This window comes from Hippopotamus amphibius, chromosome 11, assembly GCF_030028045.1.
Source record: "Hippopotamus amphibius kiboko isolate mHipAmp2 chromosome 11, mHipAmp2.hap2, whole genome shotgun sequence".
NCBI lineage: Eukaryota > Metazoa > Chordata > Mammalia > Artiodactyla > Hippopotamidae > Hippopotamus > Hippopotamus amphibius.
Window position 1 is genome coordinate 40,337,935 of NC_080196.1, and position 20,907 is coordinate 40,358,841.

At 40.6% G+C, this 20,907-nt stretch overlaps 2 protein-coding genes across 11 annotated transcripts in view; one reads left to right on the forward strand and one right to left on the reverse strand.

The window, feature by feature from the left end:
• KCTD20 (potassium channel tetramerization domain containing 20) overlaps positions 1 to 6,262 on the reverse strand; it is a 39,088-nt gene extending 32,826 nt beyond the window's left edge. For 3 of the 10 annotated variants that reach the window (XM_057698995.1, XM_057698998.1, XM_057698996.1), the window contains exon 1: positions 4,900 to 5,102. The gene's annotated coding sequence lies outside the window, so the exon portion shown is untranslated. The other 7 variants (XM_057698999.1, XM_057699002.1, XM_057699001.1 and 4 more) reach the window with 7 other exon arrangements.
• Positions 5,176 to 20,907, forward strand: part of PXT1 (peroxisomal testis enriched protein 1) — a 36,292-nt gene continuing 20,560 nt past the window's right edge. Inside the window, exon 1 of the mRNA XM_057699007.1 lies at positions 5,176 to 5,216. The gene's annotated coding sequence lies outside the window, so the exon portion shown is untranslated. The remainder of the gene's footprint in view (positions 5,217 to 20,907) is intronic.

The following is a 20,907-nucleotide window of genomic DNA, read 5'->3' on the forward strand; positions in this document are numbered from 1 at the left end:
ACCATGTGAAGACACAGGTAAAAGGCAGCCACCTACAAGCCAAGGAGAGAGGCCTCAGAAAAAACCAACCCTGCTTAATACCTTGAATTTGGGCGTCCAGCCTCCAGAATTGTGGAAAAATAAACTTCTGTTGTTTAAGCCACACAGTTTGTGGTACTTTGTTAGGGCAGTCCTAGCAAACGAATACACAGATACAACTGCAAAAATTAAATTCTACCCTCTCCCACCAAAAAAGAGATTTGGGGCAAACATACTGAAGGTGTCTTACATGGTTTAAGGTACAAACTGTGACCTTCATATAGAAATGTAGATCATTAGTTGTTTTATTCTAAGGAAGCTGAACTTTAATAATGTTCTTAACCAAATCATGTCACAGATCTTTCCACTACACCCCACTGTTTTCCAAAATTTTAGTAAGCCCTGCCCCCATGTTACAGTAAGAACAGAGATAAAGTTTAATTTATATCTATACTTATAATAAAGGCCTTAATATTTAAACACTGGAAAGGACAATCTAAATCTAAAGAAAACAGTATCTTAAAATATTTTTTAAAAAAACCAATTAACAGCCAGCATCTCCTGAGAACTCACAATAGTCAGGCACAGATCAAAGCATTTTACATGAATTAACTCAATCCTAACAACCCTCTGAGGTAGTACTATTACAGCCTCTATTTCGGACACATAGAAACTGATGAATATCCATTTAAACCCAGGAAAAACTGGCTCCAAAGCTCACATTCTTAACCATTGCCCAACGAAGTATAATGAGGGCACTACTGAGCATAAACAGTAATGGCTTTGGAGTCAGTTTAAATCTGAACGCTGGCTCTGCCACTTACAAGGTGTATGACTTTGGGCAAACTTATGCTCTTTGTGTCTTAGATTCCTTGGCTATAAAATGGAGATACTTAAATGACATAATGGATGTAAAAACATTTAGCACACTATCTGGTACATAACAATGTCTTACTATTTCTTTTTTTTTAATAAATTTATTTATTTATTTTATTGGCTGTGTTGTGTCTTTTTTGCTGTGTGCGGGCTTTCTTTTTAGTTGCGGTGAGTGGGGGCTACTCTTCATTGTGGTGCGCAGGCTCCTCATTGCCGTGGCTTCTCTTGTTGCGGAGCACAGGCTCTAGGCGTGTGGGCTTCAGTAGTTGCGGCACATGGGCTCAATAGTTGTGGCTCACGGGCTCTAAAGTGCAGGCTCAACAGTTGTGGCGCATGGGCTTAGTTGCTCCGCGGCATGTGGGATCTTCCTGGAGCAGGGATCGAACCCGTGTCCCCTGCATTGGCAGGTGGATTCTTAACCACTGCACCACCTAGGAAGCCCTGTCTTACTATTTCTAATTCTACTTTCATGATATATAACAACAATTCAACAATGTCTACTTTGGGGACTCTAAGAAAAAATAGCAAAGGGTTCTCTTCTTTCATCCATACTTTCTTCCTTCCTACTATTCCAGAAATGCATATACTATTCCAATAATCTCATTTCTCGTAAGAAGTATATTGAATCAGATTAGCAGTTAGATCAGTCTTATATTCTGTCTCCCACAGAGATAACTAATAACTTGGGTAAGGACAACAGTATGGTTATGTGACAACTTCAAAAGATTCTGGATACTGCTCAAACATCTAAGATTTAGTTTTTGTACTCATGTGAAAGTCTCACAGTTTTCTTTACTTACAACTGAATTTCTCTAAACTTTTTCCATTTTTGAAGCATTTTTCTTGAGATGATTTAGTGGCAAGAACACTGGGCTAGGAGCCAGGAGTCCTCACTCTGCCATCTCATTTCTCAGATTCCTCATCTTAAAAGGCAAGAGGACTGCACTAGATTTTTACTTCAGTTAGCCAAGGAGGGGTAGGCATGTTCAGATTCAGCGACAGAGGAAGACACACTAATCAGGAAGCCCAGGACTACAGAAGGAAAGACATGATATTTTGTGAATCAACAGAAAAAGATTAGTAAGAAAAATGAGACACCAAGAAGAAACCAAAGAGAGAAAAAAAGTCAGAAACACATAGCCTAACTCTAACCTCAACCCTACACATCTATTTGAAGAAGGACTAAGACAGAAAAAGCTTTGGCAGCAGAGGTTATCCAGCCCTCATATCTGCCTCAAGGGAGCAATGCAACTCTGTGACATCTTTGCAGTGTTGTTGCTAAAATGGCCTACTACAGTGCTTTGCACAAGACAGGCATTACTGGGGCATCTGATGACTGAATTAATATTCAGATGACCTGAAAGCCCTCATAAATGCTACCGGTACTGCTACATACCAGGAAATCTGAGTGTTCAAGGCCATGGGAATTACAAGGCATTGGCTGCTCTGGTTCAAAGGGGAAGGAGGCTGAATTAGGTGGGAGGGGGGAAGAGTTGGCCTAACGGCATAATTTACGGGCTGATGATACTAGAAGGGACAGATTAATAGGCACCAACCATCTCTAAGGCACTATGATAATATGTATGAAAGTATTTCCTACCCTGGTGTCAGAGTCCAAGAAAGCACTATCTTTTCCGAAGATTCCTTCCAAAGAGTCAGATCTTCTTGGCTTATGACTGGTTAGGGGGCAGGGGTGAGTAAATCAACAAAGGGATAAGGAAGTTGGGCACTATTTTGTGTTTCTCAAAGTGTGGTCCCTGGATAACCAATAACAGACCAAAGGAGAGGGTACTTGCTTAAAATGCAGCCTCGGGGACCCATCACTGATCTATAGAATCAAATTTCTGGGAGTGGTACAAATCAAAACCACTTGAGCTATCACCTCACACCTGTCAGAATAGCTTATCATCAAAAAGAACACAAATAGGACTTCCTAGGTGGTGCAGTGATTAGGAGTCGGCCTGCCAATGCAGGGGACACGGGTTCGAGCCCTGCTCTGGGAAGATTCCACACGCCACGGGGCAAGTGGGCCCGTGCGCCACAGCTATTGAACCTGTGCTCTAGAGCCCATGAGCCACAACTATTGAAGCCCACGCGCCTAGAGCCTGTGCTCCACAACAAGGGAGGCCACTACAATGAGGAGCCCGCACACTGCGATAAGGAGTGGCCTCCGCTCCCAGCAACTAGAGAAAGCCCATGTGCAGCAATGAGGACCCAACACAGCCAATAAACAAATAAATTAAAAAAAAAAAGAACACAAATAACAAATGTTCGCAAGGATGTGCACAAAAGGGAACCCTTGTACACTGTTGATGGGAGTGTAAACTGGTGTAGCCACTGTGGAAAACAGTATGGAGATTTCTCAAAAAACTAAAAACAGAACTACCATATGACCCAACAATTCCACTCCTGACTATATACCTGAAAAAAACAAAATCACTAATTGGAAATGATACATGCCCCCTAATCTTCAAAGCAGCATTATTTACAATTACCAAGATATGGAAGCAACCTAAGTGTCTATCAACAGATGAACAGATAAAGAAGACGTAGTATACATGTACAATGGACTACTACTCAACCATAAAAAAGGATGAAATTTTGCCATTTGCAGCAACATGGATGGACTTGGAGGGCATTAGGCTAAGTGAAATGTCAGACAGAGAAAGACAAATACTGTATATCACTTATATGGGGAATCTAAAAAAGTACAACACACCAGTGAATATAAGAAAAAAGAAGCGCACTCAGATACAGAGAAAAAACAAGTGGTTACAGGATGGGGGTGGAATAATATAAGGGTGGGGGAGTGGGAGGTACAAACTATTGGGTGTAAAATAGGCTCAAGGATGTGCTGTACAACACGGGGAATACAGCCAATATTTGGTAATAACTGTAAATGGAAAGTAAGGCTTAAAAATTGTATGAACAATTTTTAAAATTATAAAAAAAAATTCTGGGAGGGGTGTTGGTATTTTTTAAGGGGCAAACTTATATTTGAGAACTACTGTTCCAGAATTTGGGGGGGAGTGGGGGGTCGGAGTTGAAGGTGAAGTTCTTCAACTGGATTCATCAAATTCAACTGCTGTAACTACAACACTGTTTTGGAGGACCATAAAAAAAAAAAAACCCTTAATTTCTCAGGTAACAGCTGCAACTAGTTGTTTAACAGCTAACAGGGGCACAATTAAAGGGCCTGGAAAATGCATTTTCATAAACTGGTTAAACAGTTCCTCACAGTCTGTTTATCTTGTTAGTTTGTTCACTGGTTTCTCGTTTAAAAATAAATCGCATCAACCCAGGAATTTTCAGAAAGAATCACAAACTCCAAAATAGAAGAGGTTTTTTGGTGTGTGTGTGTTTTTTTTTTTTTTTTTTTTTGATGGTGCAGAACTAGGCTCGTAAACCTGAAGAACGCTATAAAAAGTAAGGTTTTACTTAAAGGAAAATTTCCAGTTCAGGCTCCCCGGCGCTTTCGCACTCAGAGGCACCGATGAAAGCTAGTCATTTATGGGTGGCAGAGAAGGGGAGCAAAGAGCGAGAAGTCCGCCCAGCTGCCTAATTTTTAATGAATTAAATTAACTGCCAGGAAAAAACACGTCTGCAAATGTTTTAGCAAGATACACTCCAGGGCTCTCATGACTTCTCTTCTGTTGCGATAAAAACACCAAAGGCCTGCAGAAAAGCCAAGTTACACTTTACTTATTCCCACGACTGCGCTGACGGCTTCCACACAAGGCGACCCCCTTCTTCCCCGGATTACCACTAGGCTTCACCCTCAGCACGGAAACCGGCGCCGGGAACCCATCTGCCAACGCTGTGCCCCGAGGGGACTGCAGCCCCGCGGCCTTTCAACTGGGGGTCGCCCCGGCTGGCTGCCGCCCGAGCGGCGTCCTGAGGAGCTGGCCCCGCACCCCCGACACAAAGGCACCTTCCGGGGCTAGGCCCACCGCCGCACTCCGCCCGCCGGGTCTTTGAGTCGAAGCATCCCGCGCCGCCACTTACCTGAAGCTCCCTGCCGCGCTCTCGCGCTCGGGGCCCGAATCCGCCCGGGAGGCGCGCGCACACGGCGCCGCGAGCAGCCGCCGCGGGGACCCGCAGTGCCGCAGCGGCGCGCGCCCCCCAGCCCCCGCCCCGGCCCGTGCGGCCACGCGGCAGAGCCACCCGGCGCTTCACGTTAAGAGTCCCCCTCGGCGCGCGGGGCACGCCGGGAAGGCTGGGCTCCGGCCCGCCCCCTGGGCCGCACGCTGCAGGGTGTCCTCTTTTCTTCCCGGCCCGCCGCACGGTCCCTGGGAGGACGCTCTCACCCCGGCACAGCCACGGTGGGTCGGTTTCTGAGCTGCGGATACCCGCTTTCAATTATTAAAAGTCTGAAACGGAAAAGTTAGTAGTTATCTGAATGGTGAAATAAGCTCGCCCAGCCCCGGGACAGCCGGTGCTTTTAGAAAATTGTGGAGCCCGGATCTTGCCATACATTTGGGGGGAGGGGGTAGTAAGAATAATGGAGTTCCTTAAACTCGTTTTGCTTGGAAATCCCTCTCCTGGATATGCGTTCTGACCAAAAGGAGGGGGGAAAACTGCACGTTTTTTTCAAATCTTGAGTTTAATGAAACTACATACTATAGCAAACAAAGCTGAATTACAAAGTTTTAATCAACCTGAAGCAAATTATTGGAAAGCTGGTTGTTACTAATAAAATATTTCAACACTCAAAAAAATCTATGTATAGTCCATGACCTATAAAGCATAAAAGGAAAGAAACAGCATCAGTCCTTTTCTGTCATGATTTCTACTGGTTTTTGTACTTTTAAAAGTTATACTAGTTAAATTATACTGATGATGCAAACTATTCTGTTTTTAAATTGCTGAAAACCAATTAAGTGAAAAATAGCACGATTTCTTAAATTTTGAGTAAACTTTTTTGTTAAGAGTCTAAAAACTAATTTGGGGCTAATGATTAGAGTTGAAATGTAAGGAATATAAGAAAATATCTCATTCCAGTAGCTTGCAAATGATTGCAGGATATTTGTATAGCAAAATTGCCTCATTAAGGGCAACAACTTTAAAAAACTGAAGCTATAAATTTGATCATTGTAATTTTATCTTAGAAGTGTAAAGGGTCATTCCCCATTTCTGTTCTTTCACTTCACTTATACTGACTGTAAAGCATCCAGTACTGTGAATCAGGATGGGTTAGGTGCTGCACTAGTCACCTGTAGGTCAGCTCGCCTTCAGGGCAGCTCACCTTCATGTGGTGACTTAGCATTCCCAGCTGCTTCCATCTGTGGCTCTGCCAGCCCAACACCAGGTTACACATCAGGGATTCCAGAAGAGTTAGATTGGAGAATGGAGCAAGGGCTCTTCTTTGCCTCCTCCGGATGTGGACGTTTCACTTCTGCTGGCATTTCATTGGCCTGAACTAGTCACATGGCCAAACCTGACTTGTCTCTAAGAAGGCTGGGAGGTATAACTTCCTGTGTGTGTGGGGGCGGGGGGACAAGAAAAAAGATTTAGTGAACACCGCGTTGTCTCTGTCACAGTATTCTATAGTAAAAATAAATATAAACCAATCTGAATGTGTTATAGGATCCAAACTTTACAACCAAAGTAATATAGAGAATTATTCTAACTAATGCCTTTATTTCCATTTCTATAAAGTACAGTGTTATGTCCGCTGAGTCAAAAGAAAGAAAAAACTTTTCTGATGTTCATGCAAGACAGTTCTTGAAACAAATTCTTGCTTTCTGGAACGGTTTCTCTCTACAGATTTTTTTTTTTTTTTTTTTGGCACATGGGCTTAGTTGCTCCGCAGCATGTGGGATCTTCCTGGAGCAGGGATCGAACCCATGTTCTCTGCATTGGCAGGCAGATTCTTAGCCACTGCGCCACCTAGGAAGCCCTACAGATTTTTTTAAAATTAATTATTTAGTTGTTTGCGTTGGGTCTTTGTTGCTGCACATGGGGCCTTCTCTAGTTGCGGTGAGTGGGGCTACTCTTCATTTTGGTGCTCTGGCTTCTCATTGTGGTGGCTTCTCTTCTTGTGGAGCACGGACTCTAGGTGCACGGGCTTCAGTAGTTGTGGGATGTGAGCCCAATAGTTGTGGCTCACGGGCTTAGTTGCTCTACCGTGTGTGGGATCTTCCTGGCCCAAGGCTCGAATCTGTGTCCCCTGCATTGGCAGGCAGATTCTTAACCACTGCGCCACCATGGAAGCCCTACAGATTTGTAAAATATAAAAATCTGGCCCCAACGTTGCAAAATTATGCTAACTACTGTGTCTTTTAGTTAGTAGTTAAGACTAAATGGTTCTATTTTTATCTCTAATTTCATATAATGAACAGCATATCAGACCTGGTACTTTGAGTAGACATCAAGGAGACGGAGTATGAAAAGTGTAGACTCACAGAAAGCAAAGGTGTATGCTGATTTTTACCATTTTATTTCTAATTTAATGAATCTCCAAAATCTGAATCTCAGATGTATTTGTATCTGGAGCTGAAACCTTTCTAATGTCAAATTGGCAGACCTGAAATTTTCAGTTGTCATAATGGCCAATTCAAAGGCAATACAGTTTGATTATGTTATTTAAATTCCTTAAATATAACATCTCCTACCAGTAAATATTACAAAGCACTTTTCTCAGTATTTCACATGACTTAAACTTCTCAACAGCCCTATGTGAAAGGAAAATCAAAATGAAGTTGGTATCGCTAAGAGAGCTCTCTAAAATGGAGCCGGGAGGCCATTAAGGAAATGTGACTTATGCATGCCCTGTCTGGATGGAATCTGAACTTTTGACCGGATGAAGTAATCCAGAACATCTGCTGACAGTCTGTCTACTTATTGGACGCTTACCCTAAAAAAACTCATGGTTCTTTAAGGACAAATATTTTCTGACTCGCTTCAGAGTCAATCACAATTTTCGCCAGGCAACTTTTAACAACCTCCTGGCTTTTTGTCTTTATAAGCCCCTGACTCTTTTTCTTCCCAAGAACATTCTTTCGGGGTTACCCAAATCTGTGTCTCCCCAATTGCAATTCTTAAGACCCCAAATAAACTTTTCTTATTTGCAGCCTCCTGCATTATTTTTTGGTTGACACCTGGGAGATAGGTGTCCCCTGAATTGGCAGGCAGATTCTTAGCCACTGCGCCACCAGGGAAGCCTGACCCCAAAGTTCTTGCTCTTGACATTCCTTGAGTGAATGGCAGCTCCACCTGCTTCCAGGTGAACTCCTGAGCACTTCCAGGAGGCACCTTAAATGTCTTCAGCTGTTAACACCAACCAACTAATTTAAGATTGCCTCTATCTTAGAATGAAAATATTTTTAAAGTAATAGCAGGACTTCCCTGGGGGTGCGGTAGTTAAGAACCTGCCTGCCAATGCAGGGGACAAGTGTTCCATCCCTGGGTCAGGAAGACCGCACGTGCTGTGAGGCAGCTAAGCCCGTGTGCCACAACTACTGAGCCTGCACTCTAGAGCCCGCGAGCCACAACTATTGAGCCCATGTGCTGCAACTACTGAAGCCCGTGTGCTCTAGGGCCTGTGCTCCGCAACAAGAGAAGCCACCGCAATGAGAAGCCTGGCAAACCGCTCCCGCTCACCACAGCTAGAGAAAGCCCATGTGCAGCAACGAAGACCCAACACAGCTATAAATTAATTAATTATTAATTAAATTAAAGTAATAGCTATCAGTTATCATATAAAAAACTAATTATCCTTTAAACATACATAGTATGTAGTAAATATAAAAACAACCCCAAAAATCCCAAGATTTTTGAACTCTATCAAAATAATTACATTTGCAAAGACAATTTTTTAAACTAAGTGCTTTAGGTTGTATAATCTCTAGATCACTGCAGACATATCAAATGAGACTTTTTGAAAGAATAATCACTTTCATTGGGAAGTCCAAAATTGTGCTCAAATATAGATGTGGATAATTATTTAATTTCTGACTTTTTAGAGGGTGGCCAGAATCCTGCATATTGACCCAAAGAAGATTCACAAGAATCTTTTTTACTTCACTTTCATTAGTTCGCCTTCATTAACAATCTCTTCATGAAAGTCACAAAGGCGTATGACCAGCAGGGAACAGACTGGACCTTAAGTACATAATCAACCAGAGAAGCAAGAATTTTAAGTTTCTAGTGGCTGGAATTTGCTACTAAATCTTTATTAATATACATCTGCTTTACATACAACTTTAGTATGACTTTTAGCCTCATTTATAGGGATTGTTTCATCTGCAGATTCAACAAACACCGAGCACAGTCCAAAGGTGTAGGACCCCAAGAGAATTACATAGATGATGATTGCAGGATCTCTCCTCTAAGGGAACTTGAAAAAGTTGTTTGGTTATTTGGGTAACCAAACAGGAGATAAGGGGAAGTGAATGTACATCGAAATATTCCACTGCGTTAAGACTCCATGCTTCCACTGCAGGGGGCACAGGTTTGATCCCAGGTCGGGGAACTAAGATCCCACATGCTATGTGGGCGCTCCCCCCCCAAAAAAAAAATCCACTGGTAAGTAAAAAAGAAATGATAGAATATCCCAATTTTGCAAACCCCTGTGAATTAACAGATACAGGCATTATGCATCAACACCTCATAAAAAGAGAGAGAACTAGACATTATGTGCCTTCCGAGGGAAGACCACACCACCACCTAAAATGCTGCTAAAGGGATGGAAACTAAATTGGGTCTAGGCTTGAGATCCAGCTGCCAATTTGTAGGAAACAGAGAACAGGGGACATGTTGAACTGTACCATGATCATGCAATATGCAAAGTCCTGACTGCGGGAGTCTCTACAGGTCAAAAGGCCTCATTTCTTCAAGAGAAAAATGGTAAAGTTTAACAACAAAAAAAAAGACTTAAAAGGTATCTCAATTTTTTAAAAAGTGTGTATATGTGTGTAGGGGGAAACTATACTGTCTAGGGGAGAACTATACTATACTGTCTAGGCTGGTAAAACCATTTAAGAAAAAGGAAGTGAAAGTGACTACTGTAAAGGTTAGGTTACTTATTCACAGTTGGTGGTGAAACAGTTGTGATTGGAAAGTGACTAATGGAAGGGGGCTTCTAAGTGTAAGTAGGAAAGTTCTGTTTCTGACCTGGTGGTTGTTACAAGGGTGTTTGCCTTAGAATAACTGATTAAGGCAAACATTTTCTTTGTGTTGTCTTCTGTTTCTGTGCTTTATTTTATGATAGAATTTTTTTTAAAGAAAAAGTTTGGAGCTAGAGGCCAGTCCTACCCAAGAGCTGAAATATATTTTATTCACAATGAGCTATTTGCAAATGTATCCATTTGGTTTCCTGGGAAAATATCAATATTAAGGTTAAATTACTTAAAAAAAAATAAATGCTTTCCAAAAAAACTTTTGAAAGATATTCTGCATTATAATACAATTGGGGAATTTGTAGCAGAGTGTATTTTGAGTGTTAGAGAAAGCGGTAAAATGGAATGATGAAAGATATGGAGATGAACAATTTTTTGAAGCTTAATGGTTAAATTCTAATAAAGGTCAGGAGAGTATTAACATTTCCCATTGAGTTTTTGTTGGGGGCATGAACTCTCTCCCTTTCCCACCCACATGCCAGGAACAATTCATCTCAGAATTCTATGACTTTTTAAAAGTGCATAGAATAGAATGCTCAGCTTGAGATTCAAGAATCAAATAAACTTCTGTAAATGAAAGTCCTGTGGGGAGCCAGAATAGGGAGTCAAAAAATGTAGAAATGCGTTCGCCCAGGCTTCAGAGCTGTGTGTAAACTGATGATATGTTTATCTCTTATTACTCGTTATCAATTTACAAACAGACTCTGACCTTCCAATCCCATGCACCAGCTCTGATGGCTCACAGTGCCAGGTCTCATTCTTGAACTCTACCCTGAGAATGCTGGGAAGTTGTCTTTTTTTGTTTGTTTGTTTTAACCTTACATGGGTTTTAAATAAACTGCATTTGAAAAAGAAAACAAAAAGACAAGCCCCCAAATAAACATTCTTCAAACTAGGATTTGAACCAGTGACATTTAGGATCACAAAACAGGTTGGTCACCCATGGAGTCACCATATAAAACCTCGAGGTTCTTTTACTTTGCTCAAATCACACTTCCTCCTTTCGCCAAACTTTCAATAACTGAAAAAAAGACAAAATCTGTTTACCAAACATATGTCCTGGCCCCCTTACCTTCACTCTCTAGAAACTTTGTAATGAAAAACAAACAGATAAACAATAAGATAAATAGTGGGAACTCGGCAAATTCAGAAAGTTTCTTTTGCTTGTCAACAAGGAGCCCAAACAAACTGTTCTTGCTTATTTGGAGTTGTGATGCCTACTTGGAAATAAGTCAATGTTTGTGAATGTACAAGATACATGAAAAGGAAATATAAAAACAGAAAGTCCCCCCCCAAAATAATAAATGAATGAATGAATGAATAAATAAATAAATAAAAATAAAAAAACAGGAAGTGACATCAGGTTCATAAGGCAGTGTGACGTGGTGGAAATAAAAATTAGAAAAAGAGCCAGATGACCTGAGTTTGAGGCCATTCCACCAGTTACTAACTGAGCAAGTCACCCATAAGCTTGGGCTTCCCAATCTGTAAGATAACTGACCTACCACTGCCTTGAGGATGTGGAAGGAAGAAAACTTAATCAAAAGATATACAAAAGTATTTTACAACCTCAAAGCACTAAAAAATTTTAAGGCTCTATTGTTATTAATATTATACACACACTCCATCCAAACCATTATTATCTTTAAAAGGAACACCCAAGGACTTTTTTTTTTAAATTTATTTATTTTATTGGCTGTGTTGGGTCTTTTTCTTTTGCTGTGCGCAGGCTTTCTTTTTTAGTTGCAGTGAGTGGGGGCTAGTCTTTGTTGTGGTGCGCGGGCTCCTCATTGCCGTGGTTTCTCTTGTTGCAGAGCACGGGCTCTAGGCACGTGGGCTTCAGTAGTTGCAGCACATGGGCTCAATAGTTGTGGCCCACAGGCTCTAAAGCACAGGATCAATAGTTGTGGCACATGGGCTTAGTTGCTCCACAGCATGTGGGATCTTCCTGGAGCAGGGACTGAACCTGTGTCCCCTGCATTGGCAGGCGGATTCTCAACCACCGCGCCACCTAGGAAGCCCCCAAGGACTTTTTAATGATATAAAATCACCCTCCTTAATGTCAACTGTAAATTGTTTATGTATCAAACTATTCTGGTTTCCTTAACATTTATGATGCAGTTTGAATGCAAATAACAATATGTTATAGTGTCAAGATATTTTCAGTGTTTTCTCCTTTTGTTCATAATCATTGATAACAATACTTATTATTTTAAAGAGAATTTAACATCTTTTCTTAAGGGGACATTTGGTTCTCTATCAAGTATGTCCTTTTCTTAGCACTTTTTTTCCAATGCCCTCATAGATTCTAATTCTTAAAAGGTTGCCAACTACACATACACACACACACACACACACACACACACACACTTCTAGGCTGGATCTGGAAGAAATTATTAGGAATTAGTAACTGAGTCTTTCCTTAGCTGCTCTTTGATTTTTTGATATTTTTAATAAATTTATTTATTTATTTGTTTATTGGCTGTGTTGGGTCTTCGTTGCTGCTCGAGGACTTTTTTTTTTAATCTCTTAATAAAAATAGTTTTATTTCTTCCTTTCCAATATTGATATTTTATTTCTTGTTCTTTTTTTTTATTTTATTTATGTATTTATTATTTTTGGGGGGGTACACCAAGCTCAATCATCTGTTTTTATACACATATCCCCCTATTCCCTCCCTCCCTTGACTCCTCCCCCACCCTCCCTCGAGTCCCCCCACCCTCCCCGTCCCACTCCTCTAAGGCATCTTCCATCCTCAAGTTGAACTCCCTTTGTTATACAACTACTTCCCACTGGCTATCTATTTTACAGTTGGTAGTATGTATATGTCTGTGCTACTCTATCGCTTCGTCTCAGCTTCCCCTTCACCCCCCGCCCCCCCCAAACCTCGAGTTCTCCAGTCCATTCTCTGCATCTGCGTCCTTGTTCTTGCCACTCTAGTTGCGGTGAGCAGGGGATACTCTTTGTTGTGGTGCTGAGGCTTCTCATTCCAGTGGCTTCTCTTATTGCAGAGCATGGGCTCTAGGCCCTCGGGCTTCATTCGTTGCAGCTCACGGGCTCAGTAGTTGTGGTACACAGGTTTAGTTGCTCCGCAGCGTGTGGGATCTTCCCGGACCAGGGATGGAATCCCTGCATTGGCAGATGGATTCTTAACCACTGCACCACCAGGGAAGTCCCTGCTCTTTGATTTTTAATCACATGATAGTAATATATGAATAAGGCTGAAGAGAGCAATTTCAAGAAGTTCCTCTTCTTGCTCTGAATCTCTGTAGCACTTAACCCTTAAGTTTAGCTAGTAATTTGGGTTGTTCTCTCTTGTTTTTTATTCACTGTAAATGGAGGTAGGCCCTTAACATGCTGAAAATTAGTAGATGTTCAGCCTTGGAGTGGAAATCATATACTTTAGAAATTGACTTTGAGAAGGAGTCAGGTGAGAGGAGGCTAAACAGGCATTAAGAAGATCTGGCATCTGCTCCAGCCTGGTCACCTTTGGTCAGTCATTACCTCTCTGTTTCATTTCTTTTTACCTAAAAATTAGGAAGTTTGGACCAAGTGATATCTGCCATTTGTTGAGTGCCTTCCACATGGCAGTGTTTAAAGATAAACTGAGGCATATTAAACATTTTAAGAGTTTATTTGAGCAAAAATTGATTTGAATAGGGCAGCATCCAACCTAGCAGATAGAAAGGAGGTCCAAGAAGCTGTGCAAAGTGAAAGACTTATAGACAGAAGGGAGTGGGAACAAAAGAAGTTATACTGACAAAAAAGTGGTTAGTTGTTGCAAAGTTACTTTCAGTTAGAGAATGACAAGACTCTATCAGGCAAATTACTTAACTAGTGCTGATCAGGTAACTCCTGATTGATCAGATCAGTTTAAGATTCCCTTTCTGGGAGAGCCAAAACTATAATTAAGTTGTCTCAGTTTGGTGACTTGGAACTTAGTGTAAGTGACTCCATTTTGGCCCCGTTGTCTTGTTCTTAAAGAGTAGGCAGGTATAAGCTCTAATTCTCCCAGCAGCCTTGCAAGACAGGCTTTATTAGTCCCATATTACAGTTACAGACATCAAGGGTCAAAGAAGTAAAGTTATCATCTTGGGTCACAGTAGGTGAACTCCATGCAACCACTTCAGCTTTGAAATTCTAGGATTCCTTAGAGAAAAAGACAACCGTTTGGGCCTCATGTTTCCCTTTTAGAAATTTCATTCTTTGGGATTCAGTCATGAAATGCCAAATGTGAAAAGGGCCTTAGAAATCATCAGTGCTAGGTTTTTCACTTGATGAGAAGGAATCTAAGGTCCAAAAAGGATCAGTGACCGGCCCATGGTTATGATTTATTTTTTTTCAAGTTTGCCTGAAATGCTCACTGTAAACTGATTCTACTTGGAGAGAAATATATATGGGAAAGTAGGTCAGGAAGTAGAATTTGACCTGGGCTCCAAAAGTTCCAAAACATAACCTTGGTTATTTGTGAAAATATTGTCTGTCCAAGTAAGGAGAATTTTGAAGATTTGAAGGTTACTGGAGGACATTTATTTTTTTTAAAGGATTTTTTTTTTTTGGCCGGTCCACGTGGCTTGTGGGATTTTTGTTCCCCAGGCCCTTGGCAGTGAGAGCTCAGAGTCCTAACCACTGGACCACCAGGGAATTTCTGAACATTTCCTTTTTTCGAAAAGGTGTAAAATAAGAGTGGTGAAACTCTTCCATCCAGAACCACTGAACCACTGAAAAGTCATAGGAGAGTCACACATAATTAAAAAGCAACTTAATTTAGTTTTTAATGTGTTATTAAAATAGCTCCTAAAAATTAAGTACACATACAGATATATTTTTACATTTTAAAATTATTTAAACCCTAAAAACAGGATAAAGTTATGTAAATAATATACTTTCAATAAACATAATAAATAAACATAATAAATAACTATTTATTATGTCTAGCTAAGAAGGAGAAATCCCAATTAAGGAGAAGGGGAGATGAGAGAAGGAGGAAAGCGGGAGGCAATATCAAATTAAAAAGAAAAAAGGGGGAAGAAAAAAGGAAAGGAGAGAAATATAGGAAGAAAAAGTTAGAGTTAGGGAAAGAGAGAATGACAAAGAGGTAGGGAAGGAGGAGGAATCTGCGAGGGAGGGGGAAGTGGGAGTGGGAAGGGAGGAAGCTGGTCATAGAAGGGAGAGAAAGACTAAGAACAGAGAATCGCAGCAGAAGCCAGGAGAGGTGAGCTAAGGGAGCTCCTTTTTTCACTCTATAAATATTTATGCCCATCTACTGTGTGCAAGGCACTTTGATAAATTCATTTCTTGGGAGAAACAAATATGCATTACTCTACTGCAAAGAGTCTATGATTTCATTTTTAGTAACTTTTTTTTTTTTCCCCTGAGAACGAAAGTAATTTATGCTCTTTAGAAAATCTGGAAAATACGGAGTGGAATAAAGAAGCTCTAATTCTCTTTCTCTGGGAGAAAGGCAGGGTAAAAAAAGAATCTCTAATTCTAGCCTGTTGACATTTTGCTTTCTTTGTTTTGCACTCTTTCCGATGCTTAGTCTGAAGGGCAGCAGCTACCCAGGGAAAACTCTTCTTATGCAGATGGCAGAGGTGCAAAAGGGCAAGCAGAGACACACCAGGCCTCTTCCGGCCTAGGCTTGGAACTAGCACACTGTCACTCGTGCCCCAGTCTCATGAAGCCACAGCAGAGATGTGGATGCAGGCTAAAGAAATTAGGCCAATAATCACATATATCTAATTTTATATCATATAAAAAGTATAACTCTCTAAGTATAACAAATTTAAATTTATATTTTTACCTCTTCTCGGACAATGCAAACACCTTAGAACATTTTTTATAGCAGCTTTTCTGTTTTTGTTTTTTTAAACCAGGATCCAAAGTGCACATATTGCATTTGGTTGTTTTATTTCTTTAGCCTCTTCTAATCTAGGGCAGTGCTCCCCATCTGCCCACCATTTTATCTCCCTGTAATACCAATTGTAAAAAAGAGATCAGTTAGCTTGCAGAATGTTCTCATGATTCTTTCAGACCTGTAACAATTTCCAAGGCCATTCTACTTTGAGGATTTCTTTGTCTTTATCTTTCAGTATATAATTTTTTTTACTGAATTTTAATTAGTTAACAGTATTTGTCATTTCCAGATGCTCCTTCTTGCTCTTAGATTATTTCTTCTTTCAGCATCCTGTTCTTGTTTCATGGATATAGTATTTTTCTGATAATACTATGCTTTCTCTGAAGTATTTTTATGCTCCTTGCATTGTTTCTATTTCCTATGATTCCTTTCCCCCATGATTCTCACATGTTGGAAGGTTTTAAACTTTACGTCGAAGTATCTGGTACCTGGTGATTTCTGCCCACTTATATTTTAAGAATAAAGTCCTAAAAGTTGATTGGGGGCTCCAGGTGTGTATTTTGAGTCTTGTCAATTGAAGGCATTGCTGTAGGCTTTCCCTATGGGTCCCCTAAATGTCAGTATCAGTGGCTCTTTTTTCTGGCATGGTTAATTTCTCCTGAGAAGCACACTTTATTTTCTGCTTGAGAGTAGAGCTTGGCTGTGAAATTCTGTATGTGACCAAGAGAAGAGGCCTGAGTATCTCATTTTCAGGTTCAGACTTAATTCCTCTCTATTCAGTAAGATGTCTCACTCCCACTCTGATCTATGCCTGGTGTCCCTACATCTAGGACTCCTTTGGCTTACTTTCTTCAGAGGTGAGATTTCTTCTCTCACATGAAGGTAAAACTAGTAGCCTGATTATATCAGGTGGAGTTGGAACCTGGGGCTCTGACCACTTCTCAAGCATATTTTCAAATAAATCTCTCTTCAGCACTACATTCCTTCCATTTCCACGTCTCTACTTTCCTCCTGTGTTTTACGTGCTTCCAATTCCCTGAGTCTTTGCAGAGTCCTTCCTGGTGACCTGCCTTGCTTCTCCTGGTTTCTCCTTCTCCATCACTTAGACTTGACCTACTTTGGGTCGCTAAGTTCTCTATCACCCTCTGTCCATTTTCCATTTTCAGGCATTGTAGTTTGGGGTGATTACCAATTCAGTCAAGATGAAATTTTATTGTTTCTGGGTTTTTCCCCCCTCCTTTTTTTTTTTTGAAGGAAGTGATGTGGGGAAGATCTCAACTACCTTGAAAAGTCTTCACTGTCTTTATTTTTAGTTCTTCACATGCCTTGAATTCTTTACTGCTGCTGGGCATTTACATTTGGTGTTCCAGCTCTCTGAGACCTTCTTTTTCCCTCCCTAATCTTCCCTCCTGGCCAATTCCAAGTCTTTTAGGTCCCAGTTTAAACATCATCCATAGATAAATCCTTCCTGATCACCCAGACTAGGTTAGGTACACTCCCCATGATAGATTCTCGTAACATCTGCCATGACTCTAATTAGTGTATATGCCTATCTCCTCTGCTAGACTGTCACCTCCACAAGGGAAGGGATCATTTCTGTCTTGTTGACTCCAGTGTCTGGTGTAATGCCTGGCATTCAGTAGGGGGTCCATATATGTTTTTCACTGTTGATAACATATATTGCTCACTATAAAGATTTGTAACTTAATTTACAGTTGCTGCCACAAGTAGTTGTTTAGAGTTCAACATTCCTAGTTATTACAATTATCTAGTTATGGATATGAAAACACTATAATATGGACTCTGGTCCATCTCCCAAATTTATTTTATAATGAACACTTTTTAAATTATCATGTACTGGCAATATTATAATATGCACTCAAATCAGCATATTGTATAAGTTTTCTATTCCTTCTGTTTCAAATTACCACAGACTGAGTGGCCTAAAACAACACAAATTTATTATCTTATGGTTCGGGAGGTCGAAAGTCTGAAATGGGTTGGCAGGGCTACATTCCCTCCGGAGGCTCTAGGAGAGAATCAGTTTGCATGCCTTTTGTAGCTTCTAGAGGCTGCCTGCATTCCTTGGCTCATAGACCCTTTCTACATTTGACCTTAGCCATATGGCTGAGAAGCAATCATAGACCCTTTCTCATATCATTCTTTTTTTTTTAAATTTATTTATTTCATTTATTTATTGGCTGTGTTGGGTCTTCGTTGCTGCACACGGGCTTTCTCTAGTTGCTGCGAGCGGGGGCTACTCTTCATTGTGGTGCGCAGACTCCTCATTGTAGTGGCTTCTCTTGTGGTGGAGCACGGGCCCTAGGTGTGTGGGCTTCAATGGTTGCGGCACATGGGCTCAGTAGTTGTGGCTCACGGGCTCTAGAGTGCAGGCTCAATAGTTGTGGCGCATGGGCTTAGTTGCTCCGCGGCATGTGGGATCTTCCTGGAGCAGGGATCGAACCCGTGTCCCCTGCATTGGCAGGCGATTCTTTACCACTGCGCCACCTAGGAAGTCCTCTCATATCATTCTGAACTCTACTTCCATCTCCTTTGCTTACCCTGACTCTCTTGCCTCCCTCTTATAAAGACCTATATGATTAGGTCAGGCCCAGATAAACCAGGATAATCTCTGCTTCTCAACAGCCTTAACTTAACCACATCTGCAAAGTCCATTTTGCTACATAAAGGAAAATAGTCACAGGTTTTGGGAATTAGGATGTGGACATCTTTGGGGGACTATTTTTCAGCCTACCACACATAGACAGCAAAATATGAACCCACAGATGAATTAGTTGCTGCAAGAAATAATAAAAATTTCACTCACATATATTTAAAACTTTATATTAGAACAACCTCCAAAGTAGATAAAACAGCTTTCTTAAGTGAAAAATATCATATATATATTTAAATAATAAGATACCTAACATAAACCAATGATTATTAAATAGACAGCATATATCAGCTCAATGATTGCTTAGGCTTTCATGTGCCTGCCATTATTATGCTTTCGGGAATCCTCAGATTTCCTGAAGTTTTCAGGTAGGCACAGCATTTTCTAAAGGCAATTATACTAACAACTATGTAAAAGAGCATAGTGTTTTTCATATATATATATTCTTTATTTATTTATTGGCTGCGTTGGTTCTTTGTTGCTGTACATGGGCTTTCTCTAGTTGTGACGAGCAGAGGCTACTCTTTCATTGTGGTGCATTGGCTTCTCATTGCAGTGGCTTCTCTTGTTGCAGAGCACAGGCTCTAGGCACGCGGGCTCAGTAATTGTGGCTTGTGGGCTCTGGAGTGCAGGCTCAGTGGTTGTGGTGCACAGGCTTAGTTGCTCTGTTGCTCTGTGGCACGTGGGAATCTTCCCCAGGCCAGGGATCGAACTGCCCCGCACTGGCAGTCAGATTCTTAACCACTGCCCCACCAGGGAAGTCCCCTAGATATATTTAAAAATAAATATTAGAAGAAAAATCCAGTTGGCTTTCTGTATCCACTGGTTCTGCATCCTTGGATTCAAGCAATTGTAGATGGAAAATATTCAGAAAAAAAAATTTCAGAAAGTTTCAAAAAGCTAAACTTTGAATTTGCTGTGGGCTGTCAACTATTTACATAGCATTTACATTATAACTATTTACATGACATTTAGATTGTATTAAGTATTTTAAGTAGTCTAGAGATGATTTTAAAGTTCCGGGAGGATGTGCATAGGTTATATGTAAATACTATGCCACGTTATATAAGGTACTTGAGCATCTGTGGACTTGATATCCAGAGGGGGCCTTGGAATTGTAACCAGGAAAAACTAAATTGGATTCCATGTTGGATCTGTTTCTTTGATTTTTGCTTTTCATTACTTTTGTTATTAAAATTATACATAATGGACTGCCTCTGTCTGGGGGAACCCTACCCACGTGTAAATTAACACATCCTTTCCCCTGGGCTAGCCATCCCAGGAGATGTTTTACAAGACTGATAACCCTTGTTATTTTATTTCCCATCCCTCCCTCTCTGATACTATAAAAGAAACTGGCACCAGACCCCAGCAAGATGGTTTTTTGGAGACACTAATCTGCCATGTCCTGCTGGCTTTCCCAATAAAGTAGTATTCCTAGCCTCAACACCTCATCTCTGACCCACTGGCCTGTCTTGTGGGGCGAGCAGAGCGAGCTTGGACTGGGTAACCGAATCAATCCTCCATGGATACCAAAAGACAGCTGTATAATTAGTACTGATTAATTTTCAATAAATATCTCATAACATTGTACAGAATTGTTTGGGAATAACTGTATTATAATAAAAACCTATTTGGGAGAAATAAAGTCCAACATTCTGGATTATTTTAAAAGACCATGGTTAATATTTTATTCTCAGTTATCTAGCAATGTCATATGAACAACCAGTACAAAGTGACAGTTTCACAATGTGCTGATGGGTAAGGCTGTCAGCTAGCTCTTTCAGATAAGAATCTCACCCCGAAACTATATCTTGATTGTCAGCTTTGCCCATTTAGTAATTTATTAATTTTATCCAGGGCTGATCTGGCTCTGATGCATTTGCTGTAGAGGATATCCTTTTCCCATTGGAAAGTTTACTTGAGAAATCAAATTAAGGTTAGAAGATTTTTTTTTTTTTTAAGATTTGTTTATTTGGTTGCATTGGGTCTTTTTTTTTTTTTAAGAAATTTTATTGAGATACAGTTAACAGACAATAAATTGCACATATTTAGAGTGTACAATTTGGTATTTTTTTTTCTTATTAGTAATGTATATATGGCAATCCCAATCTCCCAGTTAATCCCCCCCCAACCCTCCCTCCTTTCCCCACATGGTGTCCATATGTCTATTCTCTACATCTGTGTCTCTCTTTCTGCCTTGCAAACCGGTTGATCTGTATCATTTTTCTGTATTCCACATATGTGTTAATACACGATATTTGTTTTTCTCTTTCTGACTCACTTCACTCTGTATGACAGTCTCTAGGTCCACCCATGTCTCTACAAATGTCCCAGTTTCATTCCTTTTTACAGCTGAGTAA